Here is a 26,623-nt window from a genome sequence, read left to right on the forward strand (position 1 = left end):
GGTTTTTCTTAAGTGTACTCTGTTGACGCCTGTGCACTTTCTCTCAGGAATTTTTAAAGTGGTACAGTGGTGGTGACAAGGAAAATATAAGGCAAGGAATTATTGGGGGAAAAAGGATAAATGAATATATATAGGGCTTTCAAGCCATTGCCTGGATAGAATAAGGCACTTGGATTTGATATTTTCAAACAACTACAGATGCCATCTTAGGAATAAGAAGGGGATATATAACATAGCTGGCATAGCCAAGAAAGGAGTTTAAAAAATTCGTGTACCAAGTGATATAAGGTTGTACAAAGGTTGGCATGAATAAACACATTGATGTTGGTGGGCGAGCAGACCAGACATGCAGCGGGTTGTGAATGCAGCATCACTTGTGTCTTCCCAAACTGACATAGGGTTTGTCTTTATTTTTCTCTCTTGATTAAAAAATAAAAAAAGTCACTTGGCATTGTAGCGGAACAAAGATAACTGTAACTTATGTTATGCATCTGATGTAGCTTGTACCTTCTTCAATTCAAGCGTTTCTGTAACAGTTACATTCCAGCCCCAGTTCATGGTGATGGGCAGAGCATATACCCCCTACATTCTCTGTTAAGTTCCCCAACTAAAGTATAACCTCCGCGAGGACAAACACCTGATATTAAACATTTTTTGATGTCTTGAAATGCTTAAGTAGAGTGGCCGGTGCAAATTAGAGGCTTAGTAATTATCTTTGAATCAAAAGAATTAGAATGCCTTCCACATACACAGCACTCAACAAAGGCTCATGAAATGAGCAAGTTGTTTTAACACTTCCATCCTCTTCCAGGTCCTATTTTAAAGTCCAATCCTCCTCCCCTGGGTACTCCAGGTCCCAACAAACCTACAGCCCCTGTCAATCTCTACCTTCGCTGCACTTAGGCCCAGCCCTCCTCCTGCCAAGCGTTCGTGCCCTCTCTGGGCTCACCCTTTCTTCCTACTCAGCAACCCCAGTCCCCTTCTCCCACCGCCCTCCTCAGGACCTCTCCAGTACGGTGTCTCAGTACCCGGTCCTCGCAGCTTCCGGCCACTCAGCTCCCGGTCCCCTCCCGAAGGGTAACGCGGTTGTCATGGACACGGCACCTGCGCCCTTCGGCGGTGCCCCTTCGCTGTCGTCCCCTCCCCCCACCTGCGGCGTGGAGCTAGCCTCGCCTCCCCAGCTCCGCCCCTGCCCCTCCCGCTCGACGCTCCCTAGGCCGTGCGCGCCAGCGTCTCCCCTTACCCCTGGCCTCCTCCAGCCCCTCGGAGCCGCGGGGACCACGGGGGCGCGCCAGCGAGCAAGCGGCCGCGCCTGCGCACTGCCCGTCTCCCCTAGCGGCGATCCGGGCCGCTGCCGCTCGCGCTTGGGCAGGACGCGGGGCGGGCGGGGGGAGGGGGGAGCGGCTTCGCTTCCAGCCCTGAGTAAGGCGGAGACCCGGGCTGGCGGGCGGAGCAGGAGGCACCGCACCTCGGCCAGAGGCGGCTGCAGCAGCTGCTGCCCTCGTCCCCGCCGCCGCCTCTCCAGTCCCTTCTGTGATTACCCCTCCAGCTGTTGGGAACGGGCGAAAAAGAGGAGGAGGCGAGAAACTCCCACCGACCCACAGAGGTGAGTCCTGGGCAGAGCATCCTCCATCCTTGCCTGCCTCCCTCCCTCCCTACCTCCCTCCCATCCTCTCCATCCTCCCCTCCCTCCCCGCTCCCCAACCCTCCCGCCCTCATCCTTCCCAACATCCCTCTCTCCTCTCCCCTCCTTTCTCTCTTCCAGCCTTTCTTTCATCCCTTTCTTCCTCTCTCCCAGCCCCACTTCCTTCCCACCCTTTCTTTCTTCCCTGTCTTCCTTTCAGCCACTCGCCCTCAAGCTCTGCTCTGCATCCTTTCCTGTTGACTCCATCTCTTCCCCCCTTTCTTCACCCCTTACCCAGTGGGAGATCCCTTGCTTGCTACAACTGTCCGGATTCAGGGGCTTCCAGAAAATTGGGCACATATACCAAGAGATACACTCTTGCACAGCGGATGCCCTGCAGGTCCCTAAATTATTCGGATTAAGGGTCAAGTTGGTTAGAGTACTGGGACCTGGAAAGAGAAGAGGGTCTGGAAAGAATCTGTGGATTTGTGCAGTATTAGGGTGGGGGTGGGGAAGATTGTCACTTAAACATGTTGCCAACAACCCCCCACACCCCTTTTTAGCAGTTTCTTTTTTCCTCCTGGGAGTTACATATTCCCAGTATGTGTCTCACTAATTTTAAATTAGCAGCTTTCCCCGCTTTGATGGTCTCTGTGAGAAGCCACAAGGAAAGAAGAGAAGAGAGGAAGAGAACAAGAGAGGAAGAGGGGAGGGGAGAGGAAGGGTGGTGGCAGTGGACGCTTGTATCCTTTTCCCCTAGGCCTCTTTTGATGGATATTTTCAAACCACCCGCCTAATATTTGTCTTGGAATTGAACCTGTGTATCCTTAGTTCTGTCACTATCTCCTTCAAAAGCAGAAACTCTCTAAACTTTAATGTGTGTGCACCATAGCATTATTTATGGAATGTTTTGGTCAACATACAGAACACTAAGGTAGATAGATCTGGGAAAACAGGGAGCAGAAGAATGGAAGAATACACTTTTGTTCATTATGGCTTAACTTCTAAAGGAGGACAATGAATAGTTTTGGAGTAATGAGTAATGAGCAGGCTTATAAATATACCATTTTAAAAGCATTAGGTGCATTAGAGCCTTAACAGATACTCTTAGCCTTTCTCATCCATCTTACAGGAACTGTAAAGATCTTTGAAAAGAAACATACTGTGTAGTTCTGTTTGTGGTTTACAACAATGGAAAAGTTGAATTAGCTCCGGGACCCTTATTAACAATTTAAAATTTCAATTGGTTTTGTACCACTTAGTTTCACTAAATGTTATATTTCACTTTGGTTTATTTAGCTTGCACTCTAACTCCTTCCATTATATATATCAATAGTAATTTTTCAGACTTCCTTTTTGCAAGTATTGTGGCTGAAAAGTTTATTTATACATGGTGGGACAACCATGCCTCAGAATGTTTAGTTTATTCATCATTTCAGAAAGCTCCAAAAACAGTGTAAGTATAAATCAGAAATGGAGTATTTAGAAGCTTGTATTTTGTAATATCTATTCTCCTTTAAAAAACCAACAAAACCCCAAAACCTTAATATCCATGGAATAGCAATATTTTAAGTTTAATGAGTGTGTAGGGAGGGATTGAATTCACATGGATTCAGTGAAGCTGCCAGTAAGATGTGATGCAGGGAGCAAATGATTGATTTTTTTCTTTTTATTTAAATTATTATATGTCAGTAGTGCAATATGCATTTTTGCATTTTATGGGCATGTAAAAGTAGGAGTTGAGATGAAGAGAATTACCTTGCAAAGTGATTGAGTGCTGATTTGATGAAGAACTGATACAGTTAATCATCTGAATCAGTTTTGGGAAAGTAGGTGTTATTAGGAATGATGGACCTACCCTCTGCCTCAACTCCCTTTGGTAGGAATGCAATTCCATTAATGACTTGGCTGATTCTTAAGACATGTGGCAGAAGCTTGGTTGAATTATCAGTGTTACCAACATCCTGATGCAGAATTGCAGTCAACCCTATCTGTGTTTGAGTGGTGACATAACTTAAAAGTGAACACAATTGTAGATAGGGGTGTTTCTGTATCATTGTTGTTCCTTTTCCTGGAATGCTGTGAAGCTAGTGAAAGACTTTGGTAGTAATTGTATATGAATAAAATAAGTTAGTTTTATCCTAATTTACTCTCAAATGACTTTTTCCCCTTCCAGCATCTCTACTGCTCTTTCTTTGTGGGGCTTCCTACTCATGAGTGTGCAGTGGAGAAGGCCCCTCAGTCAGTCCTGCTCTTTCCTTATTGCAGTTTTGCTACATAGAATGACGTGGGTGTTATGTCTCAGTTTTCAATACTGTTCTTACTATGGAAAGAAAGGTACCATTTATTTGTCTCCTTTGTAAACATTTGTCCACTTAGTGAAAACAAAATATGGTAGCTTATTAAAGAATAGAAGATAAAATGACATCTGTTTACAGCAAGATTTTGAGACAGATGAGTAAAATTAATAACATATAAAATAGAAGAGAAACTAGTGTCTTCAAAAAGCAACCTGCTACTCTGACCAAAATCCAGTTTACAGATAGAGACTTCCTATGAAGAATTTCATTTCTGGAAGCTTCTGCCTTTAGTTGACTGGACCTTTAAGAATGTATGGTACAGATAAAGACCCAACAGAACATTTAATGGACACTGTAGGAAATATTATGGGTATATTCTGTGTGCCTCCCTCACTCAGAGCTCTTAAAACCTGCCCAACCATATGCTAAGTGATGTGAGGTATTGGAAAGAAGTAAAAGACACCACTGTCTTTGACCTTAGCTTACAGTCTAGTAGAGGAGAGCAGGCATTTGCATGAGGTCATATTTCACAATGTCAAAGAATAAGGTCTTTGGAGAGAGCTTTAGATTTGAGTGCATGCTTTATTTAAGTAGTAGAGAGTGTTGTCTACCTTGGTAGACTCTGATTCATGGGATTGCTTTAAGGGTTAAATATGTTAAGCAAAGTACTTAGTACAAATAATGTATATATTGGGTAAGCATTATTGTAATTAGAATATATGGCTTTAAAATAAGACAATATATGATTATGTACTAGAAAAGAGTGAAGAGAAAGTAAGTGAGGAATTGCAAACAGGACAGATGTTTATGTAGCCAGGGAAAGATTGTATTCACCGGTAGTTCTGAAGCTTGGACGGGTATTCCTGAGAAGGATTTCATGCAGTGTGGGTACCAGAGCTGGAACAAAAGCAGAAAGCGAAGAAGCAGCAAGGTGTGTTTGGGAAGACTCCTTAGTGGAATATTTGGCATACTGGTGAGGGTATTAAAAGGTGTTACACTTATATAGTCAGGGTAATTACGCTAACACTTAGGATAAGACAACTTGTTGTAGTGTAAGATCTATTTTATGACAGAATGTTTAGCTACCCAGGGGTTTTGTATTAGTGCTCACCCAAAGCCCCATCCCAAGACACTGAATCCTAGGTCGGTGTCAAGGTGAGGACCCAGACTGGTTTTTTTTTTTCATCTCTTTTCTTTCAAGGCAGAGAGTAAACTTGACCTTTCTAAACAACAAAGGTTCAATATTGTGATTATCACAACTCTCTCTTGTTTTGACTTAACCCAGGAATATTCCAGGACTGTAGCTTGGAAAATAATAACCAAGATTATTTTATGTTGACACACATGAAGCAGGTAATTTTAGGGTAATTATATTTCCAGGAACTTTATTTTTATTTTATTGTTGACTTTTCCTAATAACAGCAATCCCCCTTCCTCCCATTTTTTGGTGTTCAAGATTATTAATGATCCTGTATGGATTATGCTATTCCAAGTATTTTACGGGGAGACTAAGCTCTGATGACAACAGGGGGTCTGTTGGGAATGTGTGTGTGCACTAGGCAAGTTAAATGTCTGCATAGGATGGGATGCAAGTTTCTTACTGGCTACGTCTGTTGGTACACTTTTGACAGGTGTTTATTAACTATTTTGAAACATATATCCACGAAACAATTATCCAACAGCATCAGTGATACGAATTATATTATCTTATTGGAAAAAAGGGTTTTCAGAAAATTTTACCTGCAAGTTAAAAAAATGTTAGTGTTCATCTTTATGGTTTTCATGTTTCATCCATTTTAATCCATTGACACAATTTGCTTTCTCTAAAATAGTAAAATACTCTTCTTATATTTATTTTTTATAGTTTTAATATTACTGAAAATGGTCACATGAAAATTATTTTATAAGAAACATGAATGTTAAAGTTAGCAGTTTAACAGACCATAGACTATAGCATTTTTCTATTTTGAGATTTTCCTCAATATTCTGTTGTTTTAAAGATTCAGCATATCTGAATAAAACATTTTCAAATATATTACTTCTAGGCAGTTCCGTATTAAAGCACTAGTGATTTTTGACACACTTTACTTTTAGACATTTTTATTTTCCTCATAAGTGAATTTTTACCTTGGAGATGAATTCTAACTCAACCACAACATATGCATTCAACAACTTTTTGAGATTATTACCTGTAACATATTATTAAAAAACACCAGTGATAGTCTGATTTTATAAAGCTTAATTTTATAGGGCTTTTGTTCCATTTTATTTACAAGTTGTATCTGCATGTACAACTCGTAGACTATTGTTTTTCAGATGTGAAGACAGTGTGCATTAACAGGAATAAAATAAGCAATTTTCTTCCCTATATGTTAAGGTGGTGACCAAATGGAGAGGTAGAGTCAGGATAAGATAAAATGAATTAATTTTGTTTCATCTATGGAGCTGAAAAATTAATATTTCCTGTTAAACTAAGGGTTTTCTGTATTTTTCCTGTCATGCTGATTAAATCCATGTTTTACTTGTTTTAAAGTATACACACACAAATATATTTCAGTTAACATTCTTTAAAACTAGATCATAGCTGAAAAAACATGTACGTAAAATCAAATGTTGGCTTTCCATTATTTTGCTACTTCTCAGTATCTTGGTATTTTATGCTTTTTTTTGGGGGGGGGACTAAGTAATATAGCACCTGTGGGAACTGCCTGATTGGGATCAAGATCCAAATCAAGTAATATCCTAACTTGCTCCAACATTCCTACCTTAAAATAATGGACATGCCACCAGGATTGAGGTAAAATAAATAATTTTAAAAGATCTTATGGACTATAGAACCATAATAGAAAAATTAACAGGACACTTCTAATATATTAATGTTGTGTAAACTGGGGTTATGTTGTTTATTATGTATCTGCAGTAAATCCAAGATCTTTTTTTTTTATAGCATTTTGATGTTTCACAGCCAAAGCCATGAACTCCTGATGGAGATATGTCAGGTCTCCCACAACCTAACCAGAAACTGTAGTGACTCCATGCTTGACCAAAGGAGCTGACATTCTCATTTGATTTTAATTGTGATTAGACAAAGATTTGGTGCAAATACACTCACTCAAGTTTATTGTAAATTCAATAAGGCCTGAAAACTGTTGTTAAACATCATTAATCCATCTTTCAGTAAAAAGATAGAAATGCCCCTCAAATATCTCAGGAAGAGCTAATTGTCCTCAGTTATTGCTAGGAAAGGACATCTTACAGTTCTTGAGAGTTTACCACTGGTCTTCATTTTCTTTCTTCAGGCATTGATACCTGCCAGCGTAATTCCACAAATTATGTTTTACCCCTATAATATGCAGAATTGGCATAAAGAAATATATACAGAACTTGTTAGGGAAAATGTTTGCATCTAAATTTATCTCTCTATTCACTTACACTCTCTTTTTATTTTTTATCCTATTACCTAGCATGAATTTATTCAGTAAGTTTTTTTGTTTGTTTTTTGTTTTTCTAAATATCTGCTGTGTGCAGAGCATTGGGCTAGAGATTGTAATTTTATAAAAGCACTGAATCAGGCACCAGGACACCTCAGTTCTTCCTCCAGGTTTTCAACCAACTAACTAGTTATATGACTAAACAAGCCTCACACTCTCCAAGGCTTATTTATTTAATCTTTATTTTAAGTGGTTTTGACTCTATATGATATATAGAGTGTTTCTAGCTATAAAATTCTATAATAACTACCTGTGAGTTTCCCTTAAAATTTCAAGGCGTAATGATTTATTTCTTACTGTGTCCCATTTGTTTTTTTCTTTTGAAACATAAACTGCTGCTACGTGAGAAAAACCTTCATCTTCAGTGGCATATGCTTTCTCTTTCCCAAGAAAATTGCAAATTTAGCTTCACAGAGTCTCTGGGCTAAGGGAGAACTACAACACATTTCTCTTTCTTACCTTTCCATCCTTTCCTCTCTCTCCTTTTTAAAAACCCTTCCTGGCCTGAAGGCATGTGTCAGTTGCTACCTCCATTCAGGGACTAGCCCGTTGTATGGTGGACTTGTTTGAGTAATGCCAATGTCTCTGAAAGATTCTATGACATTAACAAATTTAGAATAAGGTGATATTTATCTAAAAATTATATATGCTCTGAGGTTAGTAGTTTTGCTTCAGGCACAGTGAAGTCCTGCTTACTGCCTAAATCCTATTCCATAGGACTCTATGGTCATCAGAATTGTACCAAATTCCCTTTAAAATTTCTAAAATAAAATTTGTTGAGGTATATTTTCTGTATAATATATTATATCCATTTTTTTCTTTTATTGAAGTGTAGTTGGCATACAACATTGGTTTCAGGTGTACAACATAATGATTCATTTATATATATTACAAAGTGATAACCATGTCAAATCTAGCTACTGTCTGTCACCAAGCAAAGTTGTTAAATATATTCCCCATGCTGTACATTGTATCCTTGTGTTTTGTTTTATAATTAGAAGTTTGTACCTTTTAATCCCCTTTCCTTATTTTTCCCATCCCTTCACCTCTGGCAAACACCATATTTATGAATCTGTGTTTCTATTTTGTTTTGTTTGTTTATTTGTTTAGTTTTTTGGATTTCACATATAAGTGAAACCATATGGTATTTGTCTTTCTTTATCTAATTTATTTCACCTAACATAACACCCTCTAGGTCCACCCATGTTGTCACGTGTGTGTGTGTGCATGTGTGTGTGCACACGCACGTGTGTGTACATACACCTGTGTGAGTGCCATATCTTCTTTATCCGTTTGTCTCTTGATGGACACTTAAACTGCTCCCATGTCTTGACTATTATAAATAATGCTCCAGTGAACATAGGGGTGCATATATCTTTTCAAATTAGTGCTTTCAGTTTCTTTGTATAAATACCCAGAAGGGGAATTGCTGGATCACTTGCTAGCTCTACTTTTAATTTTTTGAGGAACCTCTGTACTGTTTCCATAGTGGCTGTGCCATTTTCCATTCCCAACAATAGTGAATGAGAGTTGCCTTTTCTCTACATTCTCATCAACACTTGTTATGGCTTGTCTTTTGGACAGCAGTCATTCTGACAGGTGTGAAGTGATACCTCATTGTGGTTTTGATTTGCATTTTCCTGATGATTAATGATGTTGAGCATCTTTTCACGTGTTTATTGGCCATTTGTATGTCTTGTTTGGAGAAAAAAATGTCTGTTCAGGTCCTCTGCCCATTTTTAAATTGGATTGTTTGTTTGATATTGAATTGTGTGAGTTTCTTATAAATTTTGGATATTAACCCCTTATCAATTATATTATTTGCAGATATCTTCTCTGAGTAGGCTGCTTTTTCTTTTTTTTTTTTTTTGATGGTATTCTGTAATTAGCAAAAGCTTCTTATTTTGATGTAATCCCATTTGTTTATTTTTGTTGGTTTTTTAAAAAAAAGTTTTTTTAACGTTTTTATTTATTTTTGAGACAGAGAGAGACAGAGCGTGAACAGGGGAGGGGCAGAGAGAGAGGGAGACACAGAATCCAAAACAGGCTCCAGGCTCTGAGCAGTCAGCACAGAGCCTGACGCAGGGCTTGAACTCACGGACCGTGAGATCATGACCTGAGCCGAAGCTGGACGCTTAACCGACCAAGCCACCCAGGCGCCCCTATTTTTGTTGGTTTTTAAATATTTATTTATTTTGAGAGTGAGAGTGCAAGCAGGGGAGGGGCAGAGGGTGAGGAGACAGAGAATCCCAAGCAGGCTCCGCACTGCCAGTAGAGAGCCCGATATGGGGCTTGATCTCATGAACCCTGAGATCTGAGTCAAGATCAAGAGTTGGACGCTCAACCTACTGAGCCACCCAGGTGCCCTTGCTTATTTTTGTTTTTGTTGTACTCATCTAAGGAGACAGATCCAAAAAATATTGCTCAGACTAATGTCTAAGAGCTTACTGCCTATGTTTTTTTCAGGAGTGTTATGGTTTCTGGTCTTATAGTTAAGTATTTGATCCATTTTGAGTTTACATTTGTATCTGGTATACAAAAATGGTCCAGTTTCATTCTTTTGCATGTGACTATTCATTTATTGAGGAGATTATCTTTTCCCCCATTGTATATTCTTCCTTTGTGGAAGATTAATTGACCATGTAAATATGAGTGTATTTCTGGAGTCTATTCTCCAAAGTGTACTCATTTTAGGTGTGGTTGTGCATTGACAAATAAACCTTTGTAACCACCACTGCAATCAAGATATATACTGTTTCCATTACACTAAAAAGTTCCATTCTGCTTGATCTGTTATTTCTCTGTTGATTAGTTTTTCCTGTTCTAGGAATGGATATAGATGGAATCAGAGAATGTGTAGTCATTATTATCTCCATCTTTTACTGAGCATAATGTTTTTGAGTTTTCTCTATGGCTTTGAATATATAAACTTGTAGAAGAAAACATTTGAGAAAATCTTTGTGATTTGTGGTTAGGCAGTAATATCTTAAGACTCAAAAAGCACTAACTATAAAAAAACATAAATTAGATGTTATCAAAATAAAAAAAAACTTTTCAAAAACACAAGATTTGCTATATCTGTGTATTTCTATTTGTATCTCTATATACTGGACAAAGGACTAATTGTCCTAAGTGTACATAGGACTCTAGCATCTCAATAAGAGAACAAACAATCCAATGAAAAAAATGGACAAAATATTTGAAGATATATTTCACAAAAGAAAATATACAAATGGCCAATGAAGATGTGAAAGGTGTTCAACTCCATTATTTGCCCCAAATAATGAAATTTTATTTATTTATTTATTTATTTATTTATTTATTTATTTTTAATGTTTATTTTATTTTTGAAACAGAGACAGAGCATGAGTGGGGGAGGGGCAGAGAGAGAGGGAGACACAGAATCCGAAGCAGCCTCCAGGCTCTGAGCTGTCAGCACAGAACCCTAAGCGGGGCTCGACCTCACAAACAGTGAGATCATGACCTGAGCCGAGGTCAGATGCTCAACTGATTGAGCCACCCAGGTGCTCCTAAATAATGAAATTTTAAAAAGCACAACACAGGACCACCGTACAAACACTAGAATGGCTAAATTTAAAAAGACTGATAATGTCAAGTTTTGGAGAAGATGTGAGGTGTCTGAGGCACTCATACATTGCTCATGGGAATCCAACACTTTGGGAAACAGTTTGGCCATTTCTCCTAATGTTAAAAATGTTTTTACCACCCAATCCAGGCGTTCCACTCCCAGGTGAAATGAAAACATAGCAGAAAGACTCTTACATGAACATCAACAGCAGCTTTATTCATAATAGCTTCAAACTAAAAACAACCCAAATATCCATCAATTCAAATTCCCATTTTAAAGTTATTCTTTGAAAAAGAAAACAGAACTGCTGGTATATGGTTTTGGGTTTTGTGCTATCTACTCCAAGCAACCTGGCAGCAGAGGAAAGAGAATACATTCAAAAAGATTTGCCAAAGTAACAAGAAACCTGAAGGATGGGAAGGTCTAGGTGTCAGGCCTCGGCTTGGCTTTCCCTCTCTTCCCTGGACTCTGCCCCTCTGTGTCTAGACCTCATCGTCAGCCAGCGGCATGATGGCTACTGCAGTTCTAAGCCCACCATCATGCAGCAGCAGTGTGCCTTCCAGAAAAATGAGGAAACCTTTGCCAAAAGTCCTCCCTTATCTCTTATCTCACTGTCCAGTACTGGATCACATGGCCATCCCCAATGCCCTCAGTAGCAAAGAGAAAGGGAATAGCATGTTCCTAGTTTAGGCTAATCAGGATCTCCCAGCTCAGATGAGATAGGCTTTCTCTGAAGTGGTAGGCTGTGTGTAGGAAATGAAGGGGAGAGATGTACTGAATGGCAGTTCTGTTAAGAAAAAGGAAGGGGAAACGAATGTTGGGTAAGCAAGTAGCAGTGTTGTTTGAATTTTATTTAGATGCCTGCCATGATATTCATCTTATGGGAAGGAGGTTGAAGAGAAAAGCTAGGATTGTCGCCATAGTCTATTATTGTGGGAACATGTGCAGAAACAGGTGACAAAGGGTACCCTAGCAAAAAAAAAAAAAAGAGGGAAGAAATTTAAATCCTAATGCACAGCATGAATTAGAGGAAGAAAGAATCTAGATCCAGGGGGATAATTCAAAGTAGGCAAGCACATGCATAGTGACAAGCAGAGCCAGGCACACGGGGGCCCATAGAGTTGGGACAGGAGGTGAAAGTCACTGCTGGCAGTAGTCTGGAATCCAGGCAGGCAAACTCGATTGCAGTTTGCCCATCTGTGAAATCAGGACCTCAGGCAAGAGGATTTTCATGTTTTGCTTGTTAAGGCAGAAGCTAAAACAGTAATTATTCTCTCCTTTTTTTTTTATAGGTGTTGTCAACCCACTTTAGATTCTGTGTCAAGAATAGAAGCCATACCTTCATTTTGTTCTAATATTTCCCTATTTCAATCTTGGGCCCCCATTAGTTTCTTAATAAATGCGAGCTGTTGAATTAGGTCTCTGAACTCTATCTTTAAACAAATGCTACAGATTTCTGGTTAAACAAATGTAGCAGTCATTCATCAAATACTTTCTTACAAGTTATTAAAACCACTGTTTTCGAGGACACAGCCCTGGATCTACATAAAAGTATGATAGAGCACTTGACCTTATGAGTTGACAATCTAGCAGGGGTGAAAAGTACCTGAACCGTTTAATACCAGAAAGAATACGATAGAGATGTCGTGCAATGTGATACTGACTCCACAGCGGCATGGGCCAGAAGTCCAGGTGAACTCAAAATCAGAAACAAGTGGGTCTAGTAATGGATGGGAGAGAGATGGAGGAGGGGATGACCTTGTATTAGTACTTTTTATTTCAGTCCTGCCTCGGTCTGGGAACTGGGACAGGGCTGAGCCAGCAGGAAGGTGGGATCAATGAGCACAGCAGGGGCAGAGGTGGAGTCATAGCCAGGAGAACAGAAGCTGGGAGGCTGATAACTGCTCAGTAAGCAGCTGAGAAGTGGGACTGGCCTGGCGTGAAGGGGAGAGCCAGGCTGGGAGTAGAGAAACATTTTGGCATTATCTGTATCAAGGTATCTCAAGGATGTAATAACAGAAGATACATTATTTCAGAAACAACACATTTTGTCTTTTACACTTGCAGTAGTGCATGCCCATTGCTGAACATCTAGAAAATAAACAGAAAAAAGACACTTGAAAATAAAAATGATTGCAGTCCAACAACTATCCAATGAACATTTGGTAAATTTCAAGGTTTCTCCCTCACCCCAACCCCCACCCCTACTATGAGTATATCTGAGTTTATCATGCAGAGGTCTTTTTAAAGCATACCTGATATCATAGGTATATATAATTTTGTGTTTGGGTTTTTAAACTAAACATACTTAAGCATTTCCTCGGGTGATAAAAACTCTTCCTCCATGTCCAATCCTCTGAAACATTACATTGATTGGAATTTAAGTTTCTAGTTTTTGGTTATCTATGGAGATAAAATGTTTATACAGATCTGCCTTCAAATATGGGTTGTGTCATGGGCAGGAGATTGACCTTAGGGCCCCAGGAGAGTCCCTTAACATATATAGGTGATTAATGTCTGTGTAGTAAGGTGTATTTTCTTATATTTACTGAGATGGTAACATAGTATTTTATGCCTTATTTTCACTTCACATATAGCTTAGTGGATAACATGAGCACACACACACACGCACACACACATTTAAACTGCTGCCTTTTCTATAGTTTGGTTTAATCATGGTTTATTTAAGCCTTGTGTTTTCATGACAGTTTATTCCTATTATTTTGCTATTTCAAACAAGCATCCTTATACAAGTTTCTTGTCCACACATTCTAGTGTATTCCTTTGGAAAGTACACTGGCAGTTGTAATTTTGAGGAATGAGGTATGTGCATTTTAGATTTTAATAGTTGATACCTAATTGGTCTTCAAAATGGTAGCACTACTTTCTTTACATTCAACCGGCAGATGGGAAGGTGCATATTTCCTTAAACTTTTGCCAATACATGATAGCTTTAACTTGGAAAAGTTTACCAATGCATAGGTAAGAATGGCACCTTGTTATATGAATTTGTTTCTCTGATTTATAGAGAGGTTGACTATCTTTTCATTTGTTTTTGGGCCTAATGGCCTAACGTTTTGCTTCTGCTGTGGTAACTGCGTTCATATCTTTACCCATGTGTTTCTAGTGGATTATTTATCTTATTTTAATTTATAGGACTTATTTATATTCTCTGGGTATAAAGAATTTTGTTGTTGTCACAGTCTTATAACCACTATAGCTTATGGGATGTTGCGATGTCTAGTAAGTGATGATTTTTATTTTCCAAATTCTCTTATTTGTTGTTGGGCGTTTTCTTTAAAAGACTAGGATAACCAGATTATCTAATTTCATAAATAACACCCTTGGGATTTCAACTGGCATTGTATTTGATTTAAGAGTATTTGAGAGGAAAGTAACAACTTTCTCATTCATAGTCTTTCCATTGGCGTGGCTCATTTATTGCGGCCTTTTTCATGTCCCTCAATATAATAAATTGTTTTCTTCAAAGAGGAAAGTCTTTCTCATTTCATGTTACATTTATTATCATCTTGTTTGTAGTTTCTTTTGCTGTTAGGAAAAGGATTGTGTTTCTTTTACATTTTCTAAAAGGTTATTACCGATATAGAAACTATTCCTTTACATTTTTGTGTTCGATCTTATATCCAGTCACCTTGTTGAAATAACTTTACTAGTTGAGGAACATTGTTCTTCTTGTGTTTTTCTTACCAATTTGTGTAACCTCTTTGTACGTAAAGACAACAGTATATGGCAACTTACACACACACACACACACACACACACACACAAACAGACGTAAATAGGATATAATACTTCTATTTTTCTTTTAGTTTTCTTCTAATTTTAGATACCTTTTCCTATTCACTTAGATTTAGTATGAATGAGTCATTCTTCATATATGAAATACACTATAGTGTGAACTGAACACACCTTTTTGCTTTAAATATTATTCTCAATATTTGTCTCTTCCATAGTAACCCAAATACATTGTTGTAATTATACCAGTATCACTGTAATTGTGAACCTTTATCTCTGGACTAAGCAGGGTGTATACATGGATTTCGTATACTCACTTCCAAATATTTACTTGGCACTTTTCTAGGCCTCTATGAATACTTCATGGGGATACTGTTTGTATGTGGCTCTTCAAAGGCGTGAACTAGGTCTTTTTTAGGTCTTGGGCTGAGTTGACTGGTGTTATGATGATGGTGACAACATGCTTATGATAATGCTCCTGGTAGTAAACTTTTAAAATTTTATCTAAATGACTTTGTTCTTTGGCTGCTACTTTCAATACTATGTTATCATCATTTTCCCACTGACGTTCTGCCACATACCATCTCTCCCTCACATTCAGCCTTGTCTTGGAGAAATATTTAAATACTAACACAGTACTTGGTTCAGCACCACTGAGAAGCTTTGGAGATCTTCAATTCTTTAACAGAAGTTAATTTTTGGCACTAGATCTTTTTCAAACTTTAGGAGAAGCTTAACCTTGGCTTTCTTTTCATGGTGTTCTTTTAGTATGAAAAATGGTTATTTTGAAAGAAAACCTTTCATTGATTCTGCATATTGCGAAAATGGGCAAATTGCCTTGAATTATAATTACTCATCTGGTCTAGGCTTTATGCATACATATTGGTATTGATTTATCATAAATGAGACTGTCACCTTAAAATCCTCTGATCTGCACTAAGATGTTATAAGTAGATGATGTAAATTCACTATTGAAAATAGGGGTTTTTCTTTGTAGAATATTAATTGAATATGGATGTGAAATGAGTAACAACTGGCAAGTCCAGATTCAGAATTGTAAGATATTTTTATTAACATTGAATCATTAAATCTAATTTTTAGAAATGTAGTTAGCTTTATAATAGTTCTGTCTTTTCCTAAAGAATTGCAGTAAATATAAGTCACAATAATACTAATATCATAAGTTCAGATAAAGATTTCAGTGACCAGCATACAACTGTTTTCTGTTTTAGGTGGTCTGAATAATTTGAGATATATGATGAAATTTTCTTGGGGCCTGGCTGCCTTTGGAAAGAATTTTGTTTGCTATTGCTGTTATGAATAACTGACTTCTTAAATCCAGATATTCACCTTAATTTACACCTGTAGAATTGTTTTTAAATAAAACAAGTTAATGTATAAAAATACTTTCTTAAGTATTTAAAATATTTCGTATCAAAATTATTAATATGTGCCATAAAAAGTTTTCTGAGGTGGGGCACCTGGGTGGCTCACGCAGTTAAGCTTCTGACTCTTGATTTTAACTCAGGTCATGATCTCACAGTTCTTGGGATTGAGCCCCGCATTGGGCTCTGTGCTGACAGTGAAGGCCTGCTTGGGATTCTCTCTCCCTCTCTTTCTGTCTCTCTCTATCTCTCTCTCCCTCTCCCTCTCCCTCTCCCTCTCTCTGCCCCTTCTCCTTTTGTGCTCTCATGTGTGCTTTCTGTCTCTCTTTCAAAATATATAACCTTTAAAAATTACTAAAAAGAAAAGTTTTATGAGGTAGAATGTTAACTTTGAACAGATTTCATTTCTATTCTTACTACAATTATAAAACAACCTATGCTGTTACTATTTTGCCTTTCGTTCAGGAAAGTGAAATATCGGGGCACCTGGGTGGCTCAATTGGTTAGTTCGACTCTTGTTTCGGCTCAGGTCATGATCTCATAGTTTCATGAGTTTGAGCCCCGCATTGGGCAGTGTGGAGCCTGCTTGGGATTCTCTTTCTCCCTCTGTCTTTCTGCCCCTCCCCCACTTGTGCTGTCTCTTTCTCTCTCAAAATAAATAAATTAATTAAAAAAAATTAAAAAGTGCAAATATTTTAGAATATAAAAATATCAAAGACTTGTATACTAAAAATTCTAAAACATTACTGAAAGAAATTGAGGAAGACCTACATAAATTGAAATGCATTCATGTTCACAGATGGTATAACTTACTTTTGTGAAAATGATAGTATTCCCCAAATATCTACAGATTCGGTGCACTCACCATCAAAATCCCAGCTTCCCTTTTTTGCCAAAATGACAAGTGATCCTAAAATTCAAATGGAAAGCAAGAATAGCCCAAAAGAGTGTTATAGAAGAACAGAGTTGGGGGATTCACACTTCTCAATTTCTACATATGCTTCAAAACTATAGTATCAAGATGGTATGGTACTGGCCTAAGAGAAGACATATAGATCAATGGGATGGAATTGGGTGTCTATAAACAAACCCATACATTTATGGCCAACTTACTTTTCAACAAGGGTGACAAGACAGTTCAATTCAGTAAAAAATAGTATTTTCAACAAATGAAAACTGAATGTTTACATATAAAAGAATGGGTTCGACCCCATCTCATCCCATATAAAAAATAACTCAAAAAAGAGAATGTACCATAGACCAAAATGAAGAACTAAATATAAAACTCTTAGAAAAAAAATGGTGTAAATCTTGGTGGCCTTAGATCAAGCAATGGTTTCTTAGATATGAGTCCAAAGGTAAAAGCAACAATAGAAAAAAAAATTGGATTTCATCACAATTCACAATTTTCTATATCAGAAGACACAATCAAGAAAGTGGAAAGACAGCCCACACAATGGGGAAATATCTTTACAGTCATATATCTAATAAGACTCTAGTAACCAGGACATGTAAATAACTATTATGACTTAATAATAAAAATACATGTATCTAAATAAAAAATAGGTAAAGGATTTGAATGGATAGTCTCCATAGAATACAGAGAAATGGCAAATAAACACATGGAAAGATGCTCAGGATAATTAATTGATCATTAGGTACATGCAGTTCTAAACCACAATGAGGTACTGATACTCATCTGGCTCTAGTCAAAAAGAGATGCTGTCCAATGTTGATGAGGATGTGAAGCAATTAGAATCTAGGTTGCTGGTGGGACAGTAAAATGGTGCAGCCACTTTGGAAAAATAGTTTGGTACTTCCTCAAAAAGTGAAATACAGTTACTTTATGACCCAATAATTTGACTCTTAGGTTTACACCGAAGAGAAATGAAAAGATCTACCACGCAGAAAACCCTGTATACCTGTATCCATAGCAACATTATTCATGATGGGCAAAAAGTGGAACAAATTGATGGCCATATATTGACAAATGGATAAACAAATGTGGTATATCCACACATTGGAGTACTATTCAGTCATAAACAGGAATAGGTACAAATACATGTGAAAACATGGACAACCTTGAAAACATTATGGTAACCTTGAAAGAAACTAGCACAAAATATCACATATTGTGTAATTCCATTTATATGAAATATCTGGCAAATCTACATAGATAGAAAATAGAGTAGTGGTTACCAGGGTTTGAGGAAAAGGAGGAGTGGTGAGTGAATGCTAATGGATTTGAGTTCTCGTTTTGGAGTGATGAAAGTTCTGGAATTAGTGGTGATGGTTGCACATACTGGTTGTGTATTTGCTAAATAATCACTGATTTGTACACTTTAAAAGGGTGAATAATGTAAGGCAAGGAAATAAAATAATTATTTGTGGTTTTATTTGTTTTTCCATTTGGAAAGTAGACATTACCCCTTGTCCTAATTTTAAATCATATATTTTTCAGAAGTGATAAACTGAAAGCTAATATACGTTTGTAGAGCAGAATTCTACTGTGTTCATGTAGTCATGAAAATGAACATTTTATCTTGAAGATGATATTTACTCTGCTTACATCTAGCTATAATATAGCTGAAAAGACATTTTTTAATTGCCTTTCTTAGGTAAGATACCCTATTTTGGATACCAAGATGAATGTAACATGGTTTCTACGCTTAGGACATCTAATGATATGGTAGGAAAGGCAGATGATAAACTATAAAAATACGACAGGGAGCAGAGGTATAGACAGAGTTCTAGATAGCAATAATGAAGGAGTATAAGAGGTCAGAAAATAGAAAAAGGTCAAGAAGATTCACATTTGAATAGGAACTTGAATATCATATAGAAGTTTCTCATAAAGACAAGTTAGGAAATATCATTCCACACTAAGGAGAAAGCATGAAGGTAGGAATGTCACTGTAAACTTAGGGACCCACAAATGGTACTCTTGCCAGAGTGCATAGAGGAGAGAAGGGATGATGCATGAGGAAGCTGGAAGGATGGAGAAGACAATGCTGATTATTTAGGAACTAGAAGGCTTAGGTACCATCTGGTTGTGAGTGACTGAGGCAAAGACAAAGGTAACTGATTTTTATCCCTTGCCCTCCTGGTGTGAAACATAGTTTAGGAATAAGCTTATGTTGGTTTGGGTGGTGTTAAATTTAAAGAGCTTACAAGAATTCCAGATGTAAATCTTCATTAGACATTGACAAATAAGGTCTGGACTTCTGAGGTTTGTTATTTTTTATTCAAATTAGACATTTTGGGGCAAAGATGTAACAATGAATACTATGAAAGTAGATGAAGTATCCCAGAGGTTGTATAAAGGGGTATAAGAAGTATGGGGTCTGCATCCTCGAGAATACCAATGCTTAAGAGACCAAGAATGAAAACATTGGATGAGAAAGAAAATGGGGAATCATATGAGGTATTTACCACTGACGTCAAGGAAATAAGCAAAGTGGGGGGAAAAAATAAAGCATGGCAGAGGGACAGAAAGGTTTCTGTCACTTCAAACCCTTGGTCCAGATTTTTACCCAGAACATACAGAGGCAAAGGTAGATTGTAAGATCAAATCTTGCATTGCTCATTGTTTCCATCTATGAGGTCTTTGTGTTCTGACAGCCAAAGGGAGGAAGGAGGCAAGAGATGGCGTGAGTAGATAGTGAAGGCTGAAGCCAGGAAGCTCTTGTGTGGCCCTTGCGCTAGTCATGCAATCTGCTCTCAGGAGCCCCTGGAGCTCTGCTGGTGATGAGAAGAGACATTGGGAAGTGGCCAGGTCAGTGGTCAAACTATGACCCCATGATCAATGCATGATTTGCTTAGAAGGCTGTCTGTGGTCTGTTGTGGCAGGTCAGATTTGTTGTCTCTACACCCTGATTTCTGGTATTTAAGCCAGCGGAATTTCCCTCCTTGCTACATCCTTCATCTTACTGCACTACTCAGGTATTGGTGTAGGTAACACTTTAAAAATGAAGCTTGCTATGCTGAACTGTAACTCTTGTGAGTTTAGTGGTTTGTACAAAACACGCTTTCAGTAAAAGCAGAGAAAAGCCTTATCTGTGGTTAGCAGTGTGCCTCACATCTCCAGACCAGGAAAAAAAAGGTATTTTACTAATAGTGCCCATACAACTAACAGAAATATTTTTTCAGATAGAGGAAGGCTTAGTTTAGTTTGAATTGTTCCTGATGGAGGAACTTGAGCACAAGATAACATCCTGGCTAGGGGGTTCATTAGTGAAATCAGTGTCTGCAAGTAGGTAGGGAGCAGTGAGTTTTACGTTTGCTGCTTTAAAACATTTTTGCTTTGGCTGCATAGTATCTATTATTTTTACTTTTTTGCAAAGCCCAAATTAGGCAAAACTTGGGGAAACAAAGAAGATGATGTCAGTTGTACCTTGCTTTGTATTAACAGATGGATTTCTAAATTGCAGTTTTGTGGGGCGCCTGGGTGGCTCAGTAGGTTGAACGTCTGACTTCTGCTCAGGTCATGATCTCGCGGTTGACGAGTTTGGGCCCTGCGTCGGGCTCTGTGCTGACAGCTCAGAGCCTGGAGCCTGCTTTGGATTCTGTGTCTCCCTCTCTCTCTGCCCCTCCCCTGCACATGCTCTGTCTCTCTCTGTCTCAAAAATAAATAAATATTAAAAAAACTAAAAAAAAAAATTCCAATTTTGTATTTATAAGTCACCTTTTGTAAATCATAACCATTAGGGAAGGTGATGATTTGAAGAAATCTTTTTGCAGAATTAATGCCATGACTCGTTTTTGTTAGTCAATAGATATTGTCACATATCTTGCTTAAGGAGAAGAATAAATGACTTATATGCTCCTTGCTACATTTTTTCATTTCTCTTGCCCACAGCAAATCAATTTATAAGCATTAAAATGCAAGACAGGTTAAATTCTTAATTCTTACTTTGAAGGAAAGTGTTGAAAACATGAGGGGTTTGTCCTCAGATATGAACAATAGACTTGGTTGCCAAACTTGGGAAATAATCAAGTGTTATGGTTTTGCATTTATATACCTACTAATTAGGAAATTAAATGATATTTCCATAGCAACGGAAACAGTCTCCTTTCACACTTGTTTTTTGCCTGCAATAATACACAACAGGGTGTCCAAGAACATTTGCCTAAGGTTCAAGACAGGCAAAGTGTCTAGGTATTGACACACACGTATGCACACAGGGGTGTTATTTGGCTTCTAAAAATGATACTTGCATCAATAAAATCATCTTAGTAAACATTTTAAATGCTACTGCTCCAAATGAAGAACTGCACTGAAAAGATCTAAGGGACTTTCTTGAAAACTGTCACATACGCTGAATTTCATAAAGGACTTAGCCAGTCTAAAGAATTCTACCACCGTGCCATAGTGTGATTGAAGATGCTGAACTAACCAGCTGCTCTTACACTTCTTTTGAAAGGAACAGGGTTAATGTATACACAACTGTTGCTGCCTCAACCTACTTCATCTCAGGAAATAAAATAGAGGTGGTCTGAAATCCCTGGAGAGTAATTCTGCCTTAGGGATTAAGGGAATGACTTCATGTGATGCTTGGATAAGCTTTTTGGAGCTTTCTGACTCCAGTTAATTTAGAAGAGTGGGAGAGAATGTTCTCTTGTTTTACTTCCTTCTAGCCTTTGCCCCAAACGTATGTTAGGATTGTGTTGTTTTGCAATAGTAATACTGTGATAGAATTAAAATTTAAAGATGATTGTAGACTTCATACTTTAATACTTTAAACACTTAAATACTTCAATACTTTAAAAGTTTCTTTCCTGACTACATTCCTCTGGTAAAGTAATTGATTTTTTTAAAAACCGTCATTGACTATTCTTGACATATAAGTTTTCTAAACTTCTTTCTCTCGCTGGTTTCTGATGACAGATTTTTTTAAACCATCCCCAAACCTTCAGGCTGCTGCTTAATGCTATACTGTCCTCCTGTCACATAATTTAATCTCCTTCCCCTGCCTCTCTTCCTGAGTGTCATTTCTCCAGTGTTACATCCCTAATCTTGACACACACCTGCACCAGATTAGTTTTTCATAGTTAATTTTCTTTGCTGAAAAACATTTGGTGTGCTTCTGTGGCTACCAAATTAAATCTAAATGCCTTAGCCTGCCACTCAGGGCTCTCAGGCTCGACACTCAAGCTCATATTCCAAAAAGATAATCTCATGCTCCTCTATTTGAACTCTCTGCCTTGGCAAGTATGAAACATTGCTCCCCCAATATACCCTTTATTCTCCTTCACAGACACCTGGGTCTCATTTTCTCCTGTCTACTTAGGAGACGTTCTACGTGTCTTTTAAATCCATCTGGTGTGCATCCTTTCTTCTTGATGAACCTGTATCTGAGTTCTTAAAATGATTCCACCTCACTCTCCTCCTGACTTCTATATCTTTTCCTTTGTACCCCGCTATGTTATACCACCATGTCTTAGGGTTATTGGTGTATTTGTTGTCCTGGTTCCATCTCCCACTCTCATCTTGAAAGCCAGGATAAGCTTTATTCATCTAAGTATCCCTTTCAATATATGTCATATATTTTAGTATATCTTCAGTGAATACAAGGGTAATTCAGTAAACTTATTCAATTTAAATATATTAATCCTTTTAAGACATGAAGTGAACAGAAGGTTATGTAAATGTGGGGGTATTTGGAAATGTCAATTTTACAATATCTAAAAGCATGTTAAAGCAGTCATTCCTTGAGAATTAGGAAAAACTGAGTGAGTTCTTAGGAGTTACTGTATTCCATAGTCTTACATAATTGTAGTAGATCATACATAAACTTTGCATTTTATTAGCAAGACTATACTAAAGAATATACAACTTGCTAATAATGATAGAGATTATGAGTGACAAAAGTGACCCCAAAACTCATTAAGATCTTAAGATCTTAATAGTAGCTTATGTTTGTAATGTCTTTAGAGTGTCTGGATGGGCACAATGAAGGTGTCTTCTGTGGGATACTAGTCCTGACCAGTGCTTCATTCAGAGCAAGTTCTGTAGACAAGTACACTTGGGAAATGATATTTTTGTTGTTATTCTTCTTCTTCAGTAGTTTGAGAGTTTCGGCCATTAACCAGGCAAACACTCCCAAAAGCAAACAACAAAATACAGTTGAACCACATTTAAATATCATGCATCCAGACATCGTATATTCATTTAGGATGAATAAATGAACCTACTCTCCCCTGCTGGAATGAAGAACTGCCATCCTGCAGAATACACCAGAACACTAACCTGGGGCATTTATAAAGCTGTATTTTAACTATTTTTGTTGTACAAATAAGATTCCAGTCAAGGATTGTTTTTTGCTAAAGAGTGAAATTTTAACCCTTGTGTCACCACCATGGCATATGTTGTTTGATTTCATGTTGTACAGGCTTGTGCGTGTTCATTTTCAGCATGCATATGGTTTTGTGTTGTTTCTAAACTTGATAAGGATTTTCTAATTGTTATACACATTTTATAATTATCACTTAATGGCTATGTATTTCATTGCATTTTTAAACACTTAAGCTGTTTCTGATTCTTATTTATAAGCAATTTAGAAATGAACACCTTTAAATGTGAAACTTTCTCTTAAAAATCAGCATAAAAATCCTAAGCATACAGATACTGAGTTGAAGGCTCCAGTGATCATGGCCATATTGTTCACGGTAATTCTTGGATCAGTTTGTGTACCTTCCTGCAGTGTTTGTACTTGATCTCTCCATTGTCATGCTAGCAACAGCTCTTCTATTCAGTTTTACTGACATGAAACAGAAATTTGTGAAGAGGCATTTCTTACCTCCAGGCTGATATAGATGAAATTCATTTATTATAAAAAAAGATAACATTGTTTATTATAAAAAAAATAACTTTTACTACCCTTAACCCATGACTATGTAGACACAGATATATTTATTTTTGTGCTGATAGGGTTTTCATTCTGAGCCACTCTTTTCCATTTTTGATATTGTGCTTGTTTCTCTAATTTCTCAGAAAGAACATTGTGCATGACTCTGTGATAACTACTCAGTTACATTTTAAGTAGCTTTCCCTTGTGTCTCCACTGGCTTCTTTTAAAAAATATCAAGTTTTGGGTTTTTTTTTTTCATTTCTGGATTTTTAGTGTTCTCTCATTATAGCCATTTAATTTAATTTTGTATTGAGTAGGAAAGGACTTTCTAAGGCATAAAAGAGGAATGGCCTTTTGTAGCAACGTGGATGGAACTGGAGAGTGTGATGCTAAGTGAAATAAGCCATACAGAGAAAGACAGATACCATATGGTCTCACTCTTATGTGGATCCTGAGAAACTTAACAGGAACCCATGGGGGAGGGGAAGGAAAAAAAAAAAAAAAAAGAGAGGTTAGAAAGGGAGAGAGCCAAAGCATAAGAGACTGTTAAAAACTGAGAACAAACTGAGGGTTGATGGGGGGTGGGAGGGAGGAGAGGGTGGGTGATGGGTATTGAGGAGGGCACCTTTTGGGATGAGCACTGGGTGTTGTATGGAAACCAATTTGTCAATAAATTTCAGAAAAAAAAAAAAGAAATCAGAAAAAAAAAGAAAAAAAAAAAAAAAAAAAAAAAAAAAAAAAAAGTAAACAATTGGCACATTATGCATGACATATGGTTTTTAAATAGTAAAGAAATGAAAAAAATTAGTAAACTATGCATGCAAAAAATTTAAAATATATGACAAAGTCAATCTATTTCATAGTTAATGAATTCTTACATACCAGTAAATAAAAACTCCCAAATACTTCTTTTGGAAAAAAATGTGTATGCTTTTTTTTTCTTTCAATGAACATATTTTGCTTTTATAATCAGAAATAAACATTTATAATCAGGAAAAAGCTGGGCATTTTGCACTTGTGCACCTTTCTAAGTCATATATTCTTAGGTCTGTCTTTATAATGACAAATTTCATATATATATATTTATTTTTTAAATAAACAATGATTTATTATCAGATATAAATGCTAGCAGAATTTAAATTTGAAGAGATGGATCAAATATGAAGAGAAAGAAAAACAAGATTCTTATTTTCTGTTTCTTCTTGCTCCTTCATAGCTGCACGTTGTCAGCTCTGTTGAAGAGTTGAGAAAATGCCCACCCAATTATCATGATTGGACCTGCCTTGCCATAAAATATCACTAATGTTGTCGGGATGTCTCAAAGGATGCATAAGTGAACAGCTCTCAAGTTCTCATCAGATTTAGACATTTATCATGTTAACTAGTTGGTACTCAAGCTTCTTGCAGAAAGGCATTGTAGACAGATAATTTTCAGAGAGGCCACACCTGGAATGGTTGGCCAAGGTGATAGGACGCTGAACAGTGTCTGCCAAAAAGTTAGAGATGCGAAAGAATACTATACCTGAATTCACGTCTCTAGCCTCCTTTCCTGAGTACCTAGGTTTTTTTGTAGTTTAATTTGTTAAGAGCTGAGTAGTGGAATTAATCAGGTGAAAGCATCACCCATATTCTGTTGATCTTGATTATATATCCATCCCTATTAAGGTGCAGACTCTATGATTTGTTACTATGCAGATTGGTAGGAAAAGTGTGGGCAGATTCAATCAATCACATTCTTCCAGAGACCATCCTAGCTGACGTACAGCCTCATAGTGAAATGGTAAGATCCAAAGAGATTCAGATATTCCTACTATATTATCATTTTTAACGTGCAAAATTGTAACAAATATTTTTAACTAGTAATATTGTTCAATATGGAAAACATTATAGCAAGATTTTTGAGTGATTAACATATGCACATAAGTGTCTCTCAGGAATATGTGTGAACGCATGCACACATTCGCTTTCAGCTAATCCCCTCCCACTCATTTTGCACCATTGATTTTAGTGGTAAGTTGCATCTGCATCTCTTGGTATTGTATTTATCTTTGTTCTTCACCTGGGATTCTCATGTTGCTGGCTTTGTCATTGTCAGCTGAATTGGCCATTCTTCCCTGCAGTGTCACTGCCCTTTTTATGTGCATGTGGAGGGCTAAAAATAAACCTACAGAAAGTAGTTCTGTTGGTGAATTTAAAAAAAAAGGAAGAAAGAAAGAAAAAAACTGCTTAGCTGAATGATTTGACCTTCTTGATCCACCAATCTGCCTTGTCATGGAATGTTCACCATTTATAGAAATTAATAATCCCTTGAACCAAAAATGTATAAGCCTATTTTGTTTCTCAGTGCTTTCCTCCAGATTTCTATTCTGGGATTTTGCCATCTCTTCTCTTAGAATGCTCTGCCTGTGCTCTGTTCCTGCCTTCCTGTCACTTCATGCTCTCTCTCATACCCTCACATTACATTTGATCCTTTGATGCCTTTGCTCGTATGGTGCCCATATCTATGTTCGGGATATGCGTTTCTATGTTTTCCAATCGTGGTGAAAGGAATCACATATGTGACCTTAGGAAACCCAACCTGAGTAGAAAAGGACTAGCTTCCTGGCTGAGCAACAAGGTATTTGTCCC

At 37.5% G+C, this 26,623-nt stretch overlaps 1 protein-coding gene across 5 annotated transcripts in view; it reads left to right on the forward strand.

The window, feature by feature from the left end:
* Positions 1–1,405: 1,405 nt before the first annotated feature.
* The window catches only part of CTNNA2 (catenin alpha 2), a 1,116,199-nt gene continuing 1,090,981 nt past the window's right edge, over positions 1,406–26,623 (forward strand). For all 5 annotated transcript variants that reach the window (XM_047854186.1, XM_047854187.1, XM_047854188.1 and 2 more), the window contains exon 1: positions 1,406–1,606. The gene's annotated coding sequence lies outside the window, so the exon portion shown is untranslated. The remainder of the gene's footprint in view (positions 1,607–26,623) is intronic.

The sequence above is a fragment of the Prionailurus viverrinus genome, chromosome A3 (assembly GCF_022837055.1).
Source record: "Prionailurus viverrinus isolate Anna chromosome A3, UM_Priviv_1.0, whole genome shotgun sequence".
NCBI lineage: Eukaryota > Metazoa > Chordata > Mammalia > Carnivora > Felidae > Prionailurus > Prionailurus viverrinus.